Source organism: Megascapheus bottae, chromosome 15 (genome assembly GCF_031878675.1).
Source record: "Megascapheus bottae isolate mThoBot1 chromosome 15, mThoBot2.hap1, whole genome shotgun sequence".
Lineage (NCBI taxonomy): Eukaryota > Metazoa > Chordata > Mammalia > Rodentia > Geomyidae > Megascapheus > Megascapheus bottae.
The window spans coordinates 39,882,827-39,896,247 of NC_143523.1; the positions used below are offsets into that span (position 1 = coordinate 39,882,827).

A 13,421-nucleotide genomic window follows, 5' to 3' on the forward strand; every position below is an offset into this window, starting at 1 on the left:
TTTTGATCAAATGGGGATGATAATAGCTTCAGTGAAGAGGAGAAGAGTAAATGAGATAATGTAACAAATATGCTGAGTAAAGCCTTAGGGAAAGCAAAGAGGATTGTTCCCAGCATATAATCACCACCTAATCATATGTGCACTTTATCATCAGATGCCAAACCCCTTTGGGCTGTAGACATGATGGAAAAGCATACATAGATTCTGTCTGTCTGTGTGTTTCCTAGACTTTACTAGTGCAAACAACCTGTAATAAGTTAGGTCATCACATTGACAAGCGCTTCTACATTTTTCAGAAGTAAGTCTGTGTGGGGAGCAAGATGACAGGCACACACTTCATGGCAGAGTTCAAAGGGATTTGACAAGAGGGCATTGGGACTGGCATGTGGGGAAGCATGAGCTTGCTGCATTCACAGAGGGATGAGTGGACAGGATGCGAACAACTGAACTCTACAAGAGAAAGTACTGCGTACTTCATCGTTCACTTTTTTTTTTTCGATTTCTTTTTTTTTTTATTTTTATTGTAATTAGTAAAAGGGTTACATGATATTTGCCAGATAGAAGGTGCATTAATTCACATACATTGATACCCTTTCACGTGTCTTGGTACCCGTTTCCCTCCCCCCCCACACCCCCCACCCGTCATTGTTCACTTTTAAATGAAAACATGTGTATTATATTTTTAACAGATTGTCTTTGGGAAAGGACTAGTGAGGGATTTTGTTTTAGCTTTTTTTGCCCTTAGATCACAAGCTTTTAGACATAGAATTCTATTCCAAGCATTTCTGGGAACAAATTGAGCATATTATGCCAGAACCATTACATGTATTATCTCTAGGAAATTACAACGTTAGAACTTTGGACTGAATGTAGCTAATGTCTACAGAAGGTAAAACATAATAGGCAATCTCATGAATTAGACATTTGGTTGTTTCTTTTCATGTTTAAAAGATGGTACGTCTCAAGTCAGAAACTCTGCCTTGCTTAAAGGCAGGAGTAGCCATAACCAAATTAAACTAGATTTAATTTTCTCTAAATAGATATGAATTTCAGATGTCTTTATCCTAAAGACATCTTATTCTTAAGTGCTGACACAGGCTTAAAGATCTTAGTTAATAAAAGGCTATCTACATTTGTTTATAGCTCTACCCCTGAGTCAGGAGTTTGTAAGGCAATGCTTTGTAGTATTCACAATGAACGTTGATCTTGGTGTTTCACCTGTAATTGAGAAGGCTTCTCCGGGAAGTCTGGGACATTTCAGTTATTTAAAATGTGTTTAATATATTTGTTCTAGGATAAAGCTCAATGATAGAGCACTTGCCTAGCATGTGCCAGGCTCTAGATTTATTTCCTAGCCTGACAGAAAAACTAAGACGATAAGTCAACTTTCTGGTGAATAGTATTCACATACTATACAACATTAATATCATTGTGGATTTTCCAAATCAGAGAATATTCAGAACTGACAAAATGAAAATAAATTTATTTTGGCCAGGACTGGGACTTGAGAGAAGCGCTGGATTATTGTAAGGACTACTGAAAATCTTTCATCAATCTATGCAATGTAAAAGCATAGAGCTGGGACTATTTTCTAGGTCATTTTAGCTGTTGTCTTTTCACAATTTATTTCTGCTTGTTTAGGAGGGCTGGAGATATGATAATATAAAGTCATGGAATGTCCCAACTTGTTTTATTTTTTAAATATGATTTTTATAAAGGTGATGTGCAGTGGGATTATAGTTACATAAGTAAGGTAATGAGTACATTTCTTGTCAAACATCATTACCCACTCTTTCATTTTTTTCCACTTTCCCTTCCCCTTGACTCTTCCTCCCAAATTTATAAAGTTAATTTGTAACATCTTGTCGTGTGAGTATGGCTGTTGCATTGGTTCACATTGTCCTTTGTCTCACCATTTTCTTATTCCCCTTCATTTCCCCAAATAAAAAAAAATGTACATACAAGACAATAGGTACCAGAATAAAAAACAGTGATTACCAGGGATAAACCAAACAGGGGATAAAAGAACTTGATAGAATATGTTAAAAATAACAACATCATCATCAAAAACAAAAAACTATTTGTTTCCATATCTTGGAGTTCATTTTGATTATTCTATATGGTCATATGCATGTAGTTATTAAGCTATTGTGATACTCTGCTAGGACTATTTTAGATATATACTAATTATTATAAGCGAGGCAAACTATGGAGCCTATGTTTCTTTGGGTCTGGCTTACTTCACTTAATATGATTTTTCCCAAGTCTTTTTCCATTTCCTTATGAATGAGATGATGCCATTTATTTTTTGGAAGCATAGAATTCCATTGTGTATAAATACCACATTTTCATGATCTATTCATCTACTTAGGGGCACCTAAGTTGGTTCCATATCTTAGCTTTGGCAAATAATGCGGCAATGAACATAGCTCCCCTGACTTCATTTCCTGGGAAGTTGAATGTGGAAATCATCACTCTATTACTCAGCTGGAATGATCCCAAATTTACCTTCAGAAATGATTTTTTTTCTGGACTAAGTACTGATTAGAAATGAACACTATGCTCTCTTTTTTAAAACTCTGTTTTCTATGTCTAATAAAATTGAAGCCTCTTAAAAAAATAATACCAATAGATAAATGCTGGGGGAACAATAATAAGGTCATCATCACATAATTTCTTTTGGTAAGATATACTATGTATAAGTACATAATAAGACAAATACTCTGATCTAGAAAATTTTTTAAACACATTGCACATGCGATACTTTAAGCAAATTCATTGTGAGAAAATTCATTTTGTCCTCAAATTACAAGTAGGTGACACATTCATTTTAATCAGTTTCATTCAAAATTTAAGGGGCAACATGACAGCTATGAAAGTCCCGTGCCTTTAGTTAACCTGACCGAGTTGAATTTTGTTAGAAAAAACATTTTTTTTGTCTAGTTAGGATGTCTGTGTTGTTGGTGAGTATCATGTCACTGATGATCAACAGCCATCCTACTAATTCTTCCTAAGGCCATTATTTCCATCAAATACTTCACTTACAATGTTTGTGAATTTATCCTGTGCATAGGTGATTAGCATTCATATAGAACTTCTCAGAACCAGGTCAAGATCATAACCGTTTGGTTTAAAAACTATACAGGGAATTTGAAATAGCAAAAAAAAGATTTACAATAGATAAACAAATGAGGAATGAAAAGGAATATTCTCTCATACAGGAATATTGCAAAAGTTCAAAATGGTAACCATTTACTGAAGAATGCATCAATCTGGCAAAAAGTTATCTTTTTGACAGGCTCATTGCCTGAGGGTACCACCTCTGTGGCTTTTGTTAGATAGTATGGCTGGGCAATTGTTCATTGTCTTCATCAGAATGCTTTCCACATAATATTTATGATTATTAGCATGTACCCATGCCTCAACTTTTTCTATCATGTTTAAAATTTACAACAATTTAAGGATGTTCCTATTCTCTTCTTTGATGCTGAGATGGACCTATTTCTGTATTTTCCTTCAATATTATTGATCAATAAACTAAAACTCATAAAATAGATCACAAAATTGTAACCTTGGAAGCACACTGTAGAGATGAAATTAGCTCCCATAGACCCAAGTCTCACCTGGGTTTTCTTTTTAATATACTACACATTCTCATTTAATGGTTAACTAAGATCTGTGCACTACAGTAGTGAGAACTTGTAACAGATGAGAAAAATGTAATTTTGGATCTTGACACAGTATTACAGATGATGACATTTTGGGAGAAGGACTTCGTTGTTCATGACTGTGAGGATAATGTCTGCTGTTCCAGAGGAATATCACCCACTATTAAAAATGCTGCTTTAGCCATTACAAAGAAAAAATAATGTCATTTGCAGGGAGAGGGATGTAAATAGAGCAAATCATGTTAAGTGAGGTAAGCCAAGCTCAGAGAGGCAAACAGTACATATTCTCTCTGATTTGAGGAAGTTAGATCTAAAAAGCACAGGACTATGAAAAGTTATACAACATTCTAGATACTCTGCACATAGTAAGACCAAAAAAGTATACTCTTAGGAAAGAAGCACAAATTATGGTACCTAAGTGCCTCTATATTTATATAAAATTATGTACATACTTAAACACACTCTAATATATGGAAAAAAGACATTTTTTAAAAAAGTTTTTAGTTTTTGATGATTTTGTCTTCTTTACCTTATGCATGCTATGTTCGTGTGTATATCCTTCGGATGGTTGGGAGAAGGGCACAGAACTCAAGAGAAGAAAAGGTGAAAAAGTGCAGCTGTAGAGCTCACTGCATATTGATGTAAGTGAACTATTCAACTCATGGGTGGAGATGGGAAAAAGGGACTGAGAGAGAATGAGGGAACAGAACACACTGTAGGAAAGGAAATGTACTCATTACCTGACTCCTGCCTTTGTGATTTCTCTACATGTCACCTCTGTCATAACAACAAAGGAAATTAATTTAACAATGTTGTTTAGGCAAATGTATAAGGCCATATAGGATGAGGCTAAATGCAAGGACCTTCAGGATATGGAAACAAGAGGCATATAATGTGTGATTGATGTTCTTAATGCACTGTTATTTCTCATCTGTTTTGTTGTCCTTTGGTTATCTCATATGGTTACAGTATCTTACCTTGTTACCTGGTATGTTGTATATGTGTTTATTTGTTTATTTGAAATAGGATAGGGAAGGGGGGAAAACAAGATGAAGGTAGGCGATGGGGGGGAGGGAAATGGGGTCAAAAACATGAGGGGGTATCAATGTTTGTGAAGTAATGCACCTTCTATCTGGAAAGTATAATGTTGTTTAGGGTCAGGCATAGATGTTAAAAACAGGAATGAAAACAATCATAATCCTCGTTTTACACCCTTTATGATGATGGAAATATCAACAGGTGTACACAGTAAATAATACAACTGCGCAAATTTTAAAATAAAATAAAATACTTGCTGCTTTCAGATTCTCAATGTTTAGGCTAATATTCTTATTAATTTCCATATCCTTTCTGGATCCAGATTTTGAATGCAGAGCCTTGAGCATGCTCAGTTTGCTTGTTTGGCTGGTGCTCTGTAGTTGAGCAACATTTCCAGCCCAGAACTTTGCTGGTATTTTGGAGATGGAACTTTTCCTTGGCGAACTTTGAGCCATGGCCTTCCAGATCTTAATCCCCTGAGTAGCTAGAATTACCAGGTGTGGGCCACTGACACCTGGCCAATTATAATTCTTTTAACTGTAGAGTTAAATTGTGGATTGGTGCAAGGATACAAACATGACACATAATTTTGCGTATATGAAACAATTAATTTTGAATTCCCACTGAACCATTCCCAACTAGGATATTCCCTGTCTTTTCTTTGTAAATACATCTGTTTCTTAATTGATAGCTTAATTCTAGGATGATAATTCTAGGAGGATTTATAAAACAAATTTAGCTTGCTGATTCTAATATTCTTATTATTTTTCTTCCTGGCAATCCAAAGTTTCAGAGGTAGAAAGGGTGATGATGAGGTTGCTGGTATGTTTCCTCCCTTGTATTTCTGATTTTTTTCCTGGTCTATATTTCAGGTCTGCCGTCTGTGCTCTGTTGAAGTTAGAATGCTCACATATGTTGTTTTGGCCAATGTAATAAGAACCCTGAATTCTGGGAAAAATCTTTGTGCTCCTGTCTGTGACTTGACATGCTGTTTCCCTGCTGTCAGACTGACTGACAAAGCCTTAGGCTGGTGGATGCTCTATCAGTTCCTGTTGCCAGTACGCAATGGACACACACCATGAAGGCCAAATGAACTATTTCAGTGAGCCACTGAGAAGCTGGGCCTATTTGCAGAGAGACAGAATTCAGTTGATCTTCCTTGTGTAAATGCTAAAATTGACGAAAGAAAATAACCATGAATCTTGACTAGAGAAACAACAAAAGTCCCTTACACACACACACACACACACACACACACACACACACACACACACACACACACATCAAACAGGAGAAATATGAACACTTTTGATATCTTGTCCTCATGCTGTCAAGAACAATCCAGGGCTGAATGATCAGTTAAATATAGAAAAACAGGAGGATACCGCTGTCAATTTGTTGTTCATAAGTTATTGTGACCCAGGATGTGAGTGTTTTTTAAAATAACAATGTAATTAATTAATTGCCTCATTTTATTATTGTTGTTGTTATTGTTTTAGTGTAACTGGAGTCTGAGCTCAGGGACTCTTGGTTAGTAAGGCACTTTACAATTTGAGTGATGCGTCCAGGCTTTTTATTTTAGCTGTTTTTCAGATAGGGTCTTGTTTTATTTTTGTCAAGACAAGTGTGAACTATAATACTCCTGCCAGTATCGCTGAGATTCAGTTGTGTGTGTGTGTGTGTGTGTGTGTGTGTGTGTGTGTGTGTGTGTGCGCGTGTGTGTGGACATGGATCTGTCTACTGATTATTTTTGAAATAGTCTCACCTTACATATGATCCTTCCTGAGTAGATAGAATGATAATATATATGCATAAGCCACTCCCTCTGCTCTATATCTGCTCTATATTTTAATTTTAATATGAAGAGAATGGATCTATTTAGTAAACCAATTGACTTTTCTAGAATCTTTTAAGATTCATTCCCTAGGTAGATATAACCCTTCTGTGCTGTCACACACAGGTGTGTGGATTTGGCACAGAGGGAGCTTGTCTGTTCACTGTTAGCTGTACTCACCACACTTAGGAATACTTGTAAACCTCTCTTTCTCTCTCTCTCTCTCTCTCACCCTTCCTCCCTCCCTCTCTCTCTGTCCTTTGTTTGTTCCTTGTGGAGCTTGACCTCAGGGTTTGGGCCCTCTCACTGAGCCTCAGAGCTCAAGGCTAGTGGTCTACTACTTGAGCCACAGTACCACTCCATTTTTATGTAATTTTTAAAATTAAGTGGTTAACGAGTTAAGAATCTCACAGGGGACTTACCTATCCAGGCTGACTTTGAACTTCGATCCTTAGATCTCAGCCTCTTGAGTTGCTAGGATTACAGCAGTGCCTGGCATATGTGTTCTCTCTCTCTCCCTCTCCCTCTCCCCTCTCCCTCCCTCCCTCTCCCTCCCTCCTACCCTCCCTCCCTATTTCCTACCCACTCTCTCTCTCTCTTTCTCCCTCCCTCCCTCCCTCCCTCCCTCCCTCCCTCCCTCCCTCCCTCCCTCCCTCCCTCCCTCCCTCCCTCCCTCTCTCTCTCTCTCTCTCTCTCTCTCTCTCTCTCTCTCTCTCTCTCTCTCTCTCTCTCTCTCTCTCTCTCTCTCTCTCTCTCCCTCTCCCTCTCCCTCTCCCTCTCCCTCTCCCTCTCTCTCTCTCTGCCAGTCCTGGGCACTGAACTTATGGCTTTTGTATATATGTGGTATCTAGGAATTGAATCCGGGCCTTCATGCATGCTAGGCAAGCACTCTACCACTAGGCCAAACTCCTGGCCCTACCTTCTCTTTTTGAGCTTATACTTTCTGGTCATGTAACTATAAACATAGTGATCATAGTGATTAGGTTATAGGAAGAAATTGTTGATGAATCACCACTTTAAAAATGTATCACTTTTCGTGAAGACTAGCCGCATCAAATCTCAGTGATTTAAGAGTAGAAACCTCTGTCATTGTCAATCACTGAATGTCAGCTGTTTGAAGAGATGTAGTATTATTAGTTACTAAGTTTAATGGGGACCTGTCACCTTCCCTTTAACCTCTATTCAGGAAGTTGAAAACAAGAAAGAAATTCTAAAATTAGACCCATTTGCATTATGGCTTTCCTATTTTCTAATGTTTTAGCTCTGGACAAATTATACAAACCCTTTGAACTTCCCTTTTTTCCCACCTGTGCCAATAGTACTCACTTCAAAGAGAATAATGGATTCATTACATCAAACCTAGTATCTGCCACATAGCAGGCATGAAATTATCTGCTTTCTTTCTCTTAGTCCCACACATATTTTGTTATCAGACATAATGTATTATAGTTTTAAAATTCCAGAAATTCAGGAATATGATAGCTATTGATTACATTATGATTTTTTGTTCTATTTTTGTCAATTCTCTTGAACTTGCCAAAACCCAAACTGTGCCTGGGTATTTGATAAAAGGTGAATCATGAACTTAACACCAAAGCAAATTCAATGCAAGGAGATAAATTGTTTCCAATGCAAAAATATGATTGAGGATAAATGGAAAGGATTTCTTGCTGTAAAACCCTTTTGTTTTATAACAATTATTCATAAGGCTCTATGCGATTCTGGCACTGTAATGAGTCCATTTCTGTGGAAATAGATTCATTTCTGTTCAGCATTACTGAATTCCCAAGGGAATTACAAATTAACTTTCCTAGTTTGAAAAATGCAGTTCATGAATCTAGAAGTAAAGGGGGGGAGTATAAGAAGTTGATAACTCAACAGTTTAGCTTTCAATATTTAGACAATTGTCAAAATGATTTGGGGAAACATCTTCAAAAACAAAACAGAAAGAAATAAGCATCAGAAGAGTCATTGCTATTTCTAAAATGCATTATCTTTTATAACACATTGTTTATGGGTTGAGGATGGGGATGTGGCCGGGGCAGTGGCCCTGGGAAGCTAGGTGAGTATTGGACAGCTGCTACTGAATGTTCAGATGCCCCGTCTTCCCACTGCTCCTGTGCTCATAAGAAGTAAATGGCAGTAATGCTACAGAAGAAGCAAAAGGGGGAATCTTTCTGGAATACCATCTGGAACCCTGTTCTCAAGTGCTGGCTATTGACAAGTGATGCTTCTTTACACCTGTCCACATTTTAATCAGTAGTTCCCAAAGACCCAACTTCTCTCTGTTGTCTTGCTAGCCTATTGCAACTGTAATTCTTTATATCTTTGCCCACATATAGGGACACTTCAGTTCAAAGTTACTCTCTTTTTTTTAATTCTGCTACAAGGGAGGATGTGTCTCTCTGCGTTTTCTGAGCTTCCTCTTGTTGGCCATTTAAGCACTCCCCTCCTTCATTTACATCTTCTTCCTGCTGCTTATCCTCTACTGGATTTTATCCATCTGCATAAACATATGTTCTCCCACCTCCAGCAAAACACAATGCCTGATTGTCCCTTGGCCCCGTGTCCTGCTTCGGTTTGCATTTAATTAGAGAGCTTGGTGTCTCCTGTTGTATATGAGATATCTCCTGCCAGAAATCCATCCAAATGTGGACACAATAGACAAAAATACAGGAAATCAAAAATGGTATCAAAAATACAGGAAATTAAGGCTGTTGTTCACATAATAAACAGCAAAAGGATTCCCCTAAGAGTAGGGTTCAGATCCATTCTATAACTTACCAAGAGCAGAGCAGGATGCATATCCTTGGCTTTCACTGATTTAGTGAGAGGTTGGATGAGTGGAATAGGGCTCTGAATAATTTGAATTCTCGAGTGATGCCAAGAAAGGGAGCTTGGGAATTTTCTTCTTCACTTGCCTAGATATGGGACAAGAAGGACAGTGAGGTGAGTGGGGGTATGAAAATATTCATTATTACAAACATCAAAACTACCATTTTTATTGATAATGCTTTCCACACTTCCGTCAATGTAATACTCCTCCAAGACTCTATTTCTTTACTTCCCTTTTAAGCTTTCTTTTTTTGATTGCCTTTAGTGTACAATACCCCATCCAAAGCTTACTTGTAAAAGTCACACAGGCTTTCTTGTAGCTCAGATCTAATTACCAGCTTCTCTTTTTTCCTAGATCACCTAAAAATCTCCAGCTCACATAAGCCACATCATTTTTTCTCATACGCTCTTGCTTTCCTCTTATCTCTGTGATACCACACTCTCCACTATTCTCTTGCTTTTTCTGTCACCTCTGTCTTGAAAAATTTGGAGTCTTTGCTGCCTTTGCTTCTTATGTGAATTCTGAAGCCATTGAAGAGATCACTACTGTCTTTAATGATTATTTTTTGATGCAAGTTGATTTTCCCACAGAGATATCTCATAGGATTTCTAAGTTTAAAATCCAAGCTATTTTGACTTGGATTTCTCATAGACACGTGAAAACTACCTTGACATGGATTGTTTGTGGATATGTGAAGGTTAAAATTCTCCAAGGAAAGTTGGGTTTCCTTCCTAAAGTATGTTCCTTCTGCAATCTTTGCAATCTCAGGACATTACAGTACTGAGCATCTGTGAATAAAGCTAGAACCCTGCTATCAGTATGGATCCCATCCACGTATTCCCTTCCCACTTGGCTTCCATCAGCACATCTCAGACACTCACAGGTTCAGCAACTCTGGCTTTCCCTGTGTTCAGTCATCCATTGCCTGCTCTGAGCTAGCCCCATTTCTTTCCAGTCTAGTGTGGAAGATTCCTCAACTCTATCCACACTTCTAAAACTTCATCTTCAATCTAGCTCAGAGTGATACTTAAGGAAGAAATCAGATGGCATTATTCTCCTGCTTCAGACTTTCTGATGGCTCACTAATGCCTTCAGGATTAATGCCAGACCCCTCAGGATGCCATTTTGTGGCCTCTACACACACCTTGCACTGGTTAAGTGCATTTTCTATATCATACTCTATTACAAGCACTTTCTAGGCATTAATTTATTTAATCTTTACATCAGCTCTTGGACATAAATATTGCTGTTGTCCTCATTTTGTTGCAGGGAAAGTGAAACATGGTGATGTTAATGTCGTCTGCCTAACAAGACACAATTAGAACATAGTGGGGCCAAGATTTAAATCCTGGCTGTCTGGCTCCTGCCAGTGATTTCCCAATCACCGTGTTTTTGGTTGCTTCACATATGCAAAAGCATGGACAAAGAAATGGTCAGGATCAGTCAGTGATGTGTGAAACGAGTGGCCATTCAAGTCTCCTTAATTTGACCGAGAGAAGGAAAGCCCCTGTATCACAGTTCAGGACTAAGAAGCTTTGGCAATGCAGCACAGTTACTCTGCCAGTGCTGGGCCTGGATTTAGCCCAATGGGGATTTACTTCTTTCCTTGCGACTCGAGCACACACGGTCAGCATGGCAGCCATGGAATTCCATGACATCGAGTCCTGACTACAGATGGCATGGGGAGGATGCCAGCCCGAGTGCTTCCCAGGGTTCCATGTAATTGCTGGGTACCTAACACAATGAAACCCACCTTCCCTGTCAACAAATCATGTGTTGCCATCATGCCCCAGCACCTTTCGTTGTTGGTGTCGTCGTCGTCGTCATCATGATCATCATCACTGGTATATTGCTAAATTATTGTCCTCTGTGCTAATTTCAAAGGGCATTCAAAGCATTCCTTAAATTCTAGTGCACTCAGATAGTAAAACATTTATATGGAATCCTGCTCTGTGCAGAGCAACTGTGGATTATAGATTGAGGAAAGATACCACTGTCCTGACATGTGGATTATAGATTGAGGGAGGAATCGTTGTCCTGACATTAAGGCAAAAGGAAGAAACAGAATTCCATTCAATTCTAGCAAAAGGTGATGTGTGGGAAAGTTTTTGAAAGAGGTATAAAAAATACTGTTCGAAAGACCTATATAATGAGGGAATGTTTTTCTTAATGCACTATGTTATCTCCCATCTCTTTTGTTGTCCCTTAGTTATTCTCCTATTACGGTTTCTTATCTTGTAATCTGGTATATTGTATGTACGTTTATTTGTTTATTTGAAATAGGAAAGAGAGGGGGGAAAACAAGATGAGGGGAAGGGGTAGGGGAAGGAAATGAGGACAAAAACATGAAAAGGGTATCAATGTGTGATACCTGTCTGGAGAATATAACTGTAACCCCTCTATTAATTACAACAAAAAATAGAAAAGCAAAAAAAAAAAAAATGAAAACCAGAAAAAAAATACTGTTTGAGCACAGGAGAGCGAGATTAATTGTTCTAGAGGAAATAGGAAGGTGTTTTAGAGAAGGGGATGGGTATTTATTAAATCAATAAATTATATATATATATACATATATATATATATATTTTCCCTAGATGGGAGCCTCATCCATTTTATGGCATATTTATTTATTTACTCATTTATTCATTTTTTCATTTTGTTGTTGCTTGTGAGGCTTTAACTCTGGGCCTAGGCACTAGCACTCAGCTCTTTAGCTCAAACTACTGCCCTACCCCTGGGCCAGGGTGTAGTCCCTCAGATCTTCAGCTCTAGGCTAATGCCCCACCCCGGAGCCACAACTCCACTTCTAGTTTTCTAGTGGTTAATTGGAAATAAGAGGCTCTGTTTTAGTGCCCTGGCTAATTTTGAACTGCAGTCCTCAGATCTCAGCCTCCTGAGTAGCTAGGATTACAGGTGTGAGCCACCACACCTGGCGACATTTATATAGGAAATTTAGGGAAAATAACAGATAATCTCTCTTTTTTTCTATCCGTATTGGTGTACTCAGGGATTCTTGTTTGTTAGAGCTCTTAACACACCTGATCCCTGCCCCTGGACCAGAGATTTGCTGGTTATTTCTTAGAATCGGTCATACTTCCCACCTACTCATGTATCTGAGCTGTAGTATGCCTACTTTATAGCCTTCCTTTTGTTGTTGTGATCAAAGGTATGTGCCAGCCATCCCTCTAGCTTTCCTCTGCAGATGGAGTCTTGCAGACTTTTCTTTCCAGGCTGGCCTTGAACCACGGTCTTTCTAATTTCAGCCTCTTACATAACTTTTGATGCCAGGCACACACTACTACTCCAAGCTATGGGATATAAAAGTGATCTTGTGTTATTTCTGCCCAGGCTAGTCTTAAGAAGTGCGATCATTTAGATCTCAGCCATAAATAAACTAGTAAACCACTGATATAGAGCTAAAATAATGTTGAAACTTCTCAAGGAATATTTATTTTCTAAATCTAGAAAAATGATGTCAAGTTTGGAAATTATACTTGTTTACAATGTAACCCTTTCTTGGTAGGGGAGGGCAGGGATGGGTAATGAGAAAGCTAGTTGCATCTGGGTAATGAGAAAGCTAGTTACATCTGTTCTGCCTTGGAGAGCAAAGGCCAAGAACAAACAGTTCTCAATCATGAGGTACCGGACTGTCAGTTACACGTATATGGTAGAAATTCATGCTGGAGCATGGCATTGTGACTGTTATTGGAAGATTGTTCTGTACATTGGCTTGAAAACATTTTGAAAATAGCCTCTTGATGGTATATTGGAAACATTTTTTCTCATTAAATAGCTATCTTGCTTTCCCTCCAAAGCCCTTCCAATTCATTCCATAATTACATACTACCTTTGTGTGATTGAGATGGGAAGTACTGGGTACGAGATGCTTTTGAATTAGACACAGAAAGCTATTCTGGGAAACAGCCAGGAGCCACAAAAAGAAATAGCTGCAGAGACAGTAGGATAAATGGGAAAAAGCAAGGTGAAGCAGATGGGTGGCATGGTTAGAACACCACTCAAAATAAGTTCCTGACCTTCAATAAAT

The 13,421-nt window shown here is 38.2% G+C and overlaps 1 long non-coding RNA gene across 2 annotated transcripts in view; it reads left to right on the plus strand.

Moving 5' to 3' along the window:
- The window catches only part of LOC150054191 (uncharacterized), a 184,363-nt gene that overhangs the window by 80,809 nt on the left and 90,133 nt on the right, over nt 1-13,421 (plus strand). Inside the window, exon 1 of one of the 2 annotated variants that reach the window (XR_016537927.1) lies at nt 11,201-11,220. The exons of the other annotated variant lie outside the window; for it this stretch is intronic. This is a non-coding gene — a long non-coding RNA (uncharacterized LOC150054191). Of the gene's footprint in view, nt 1-11,200; nt 11,221-13,421 lie in introns of those variants that run through there. 2 annotated transcript variants of the gene reach the window in all.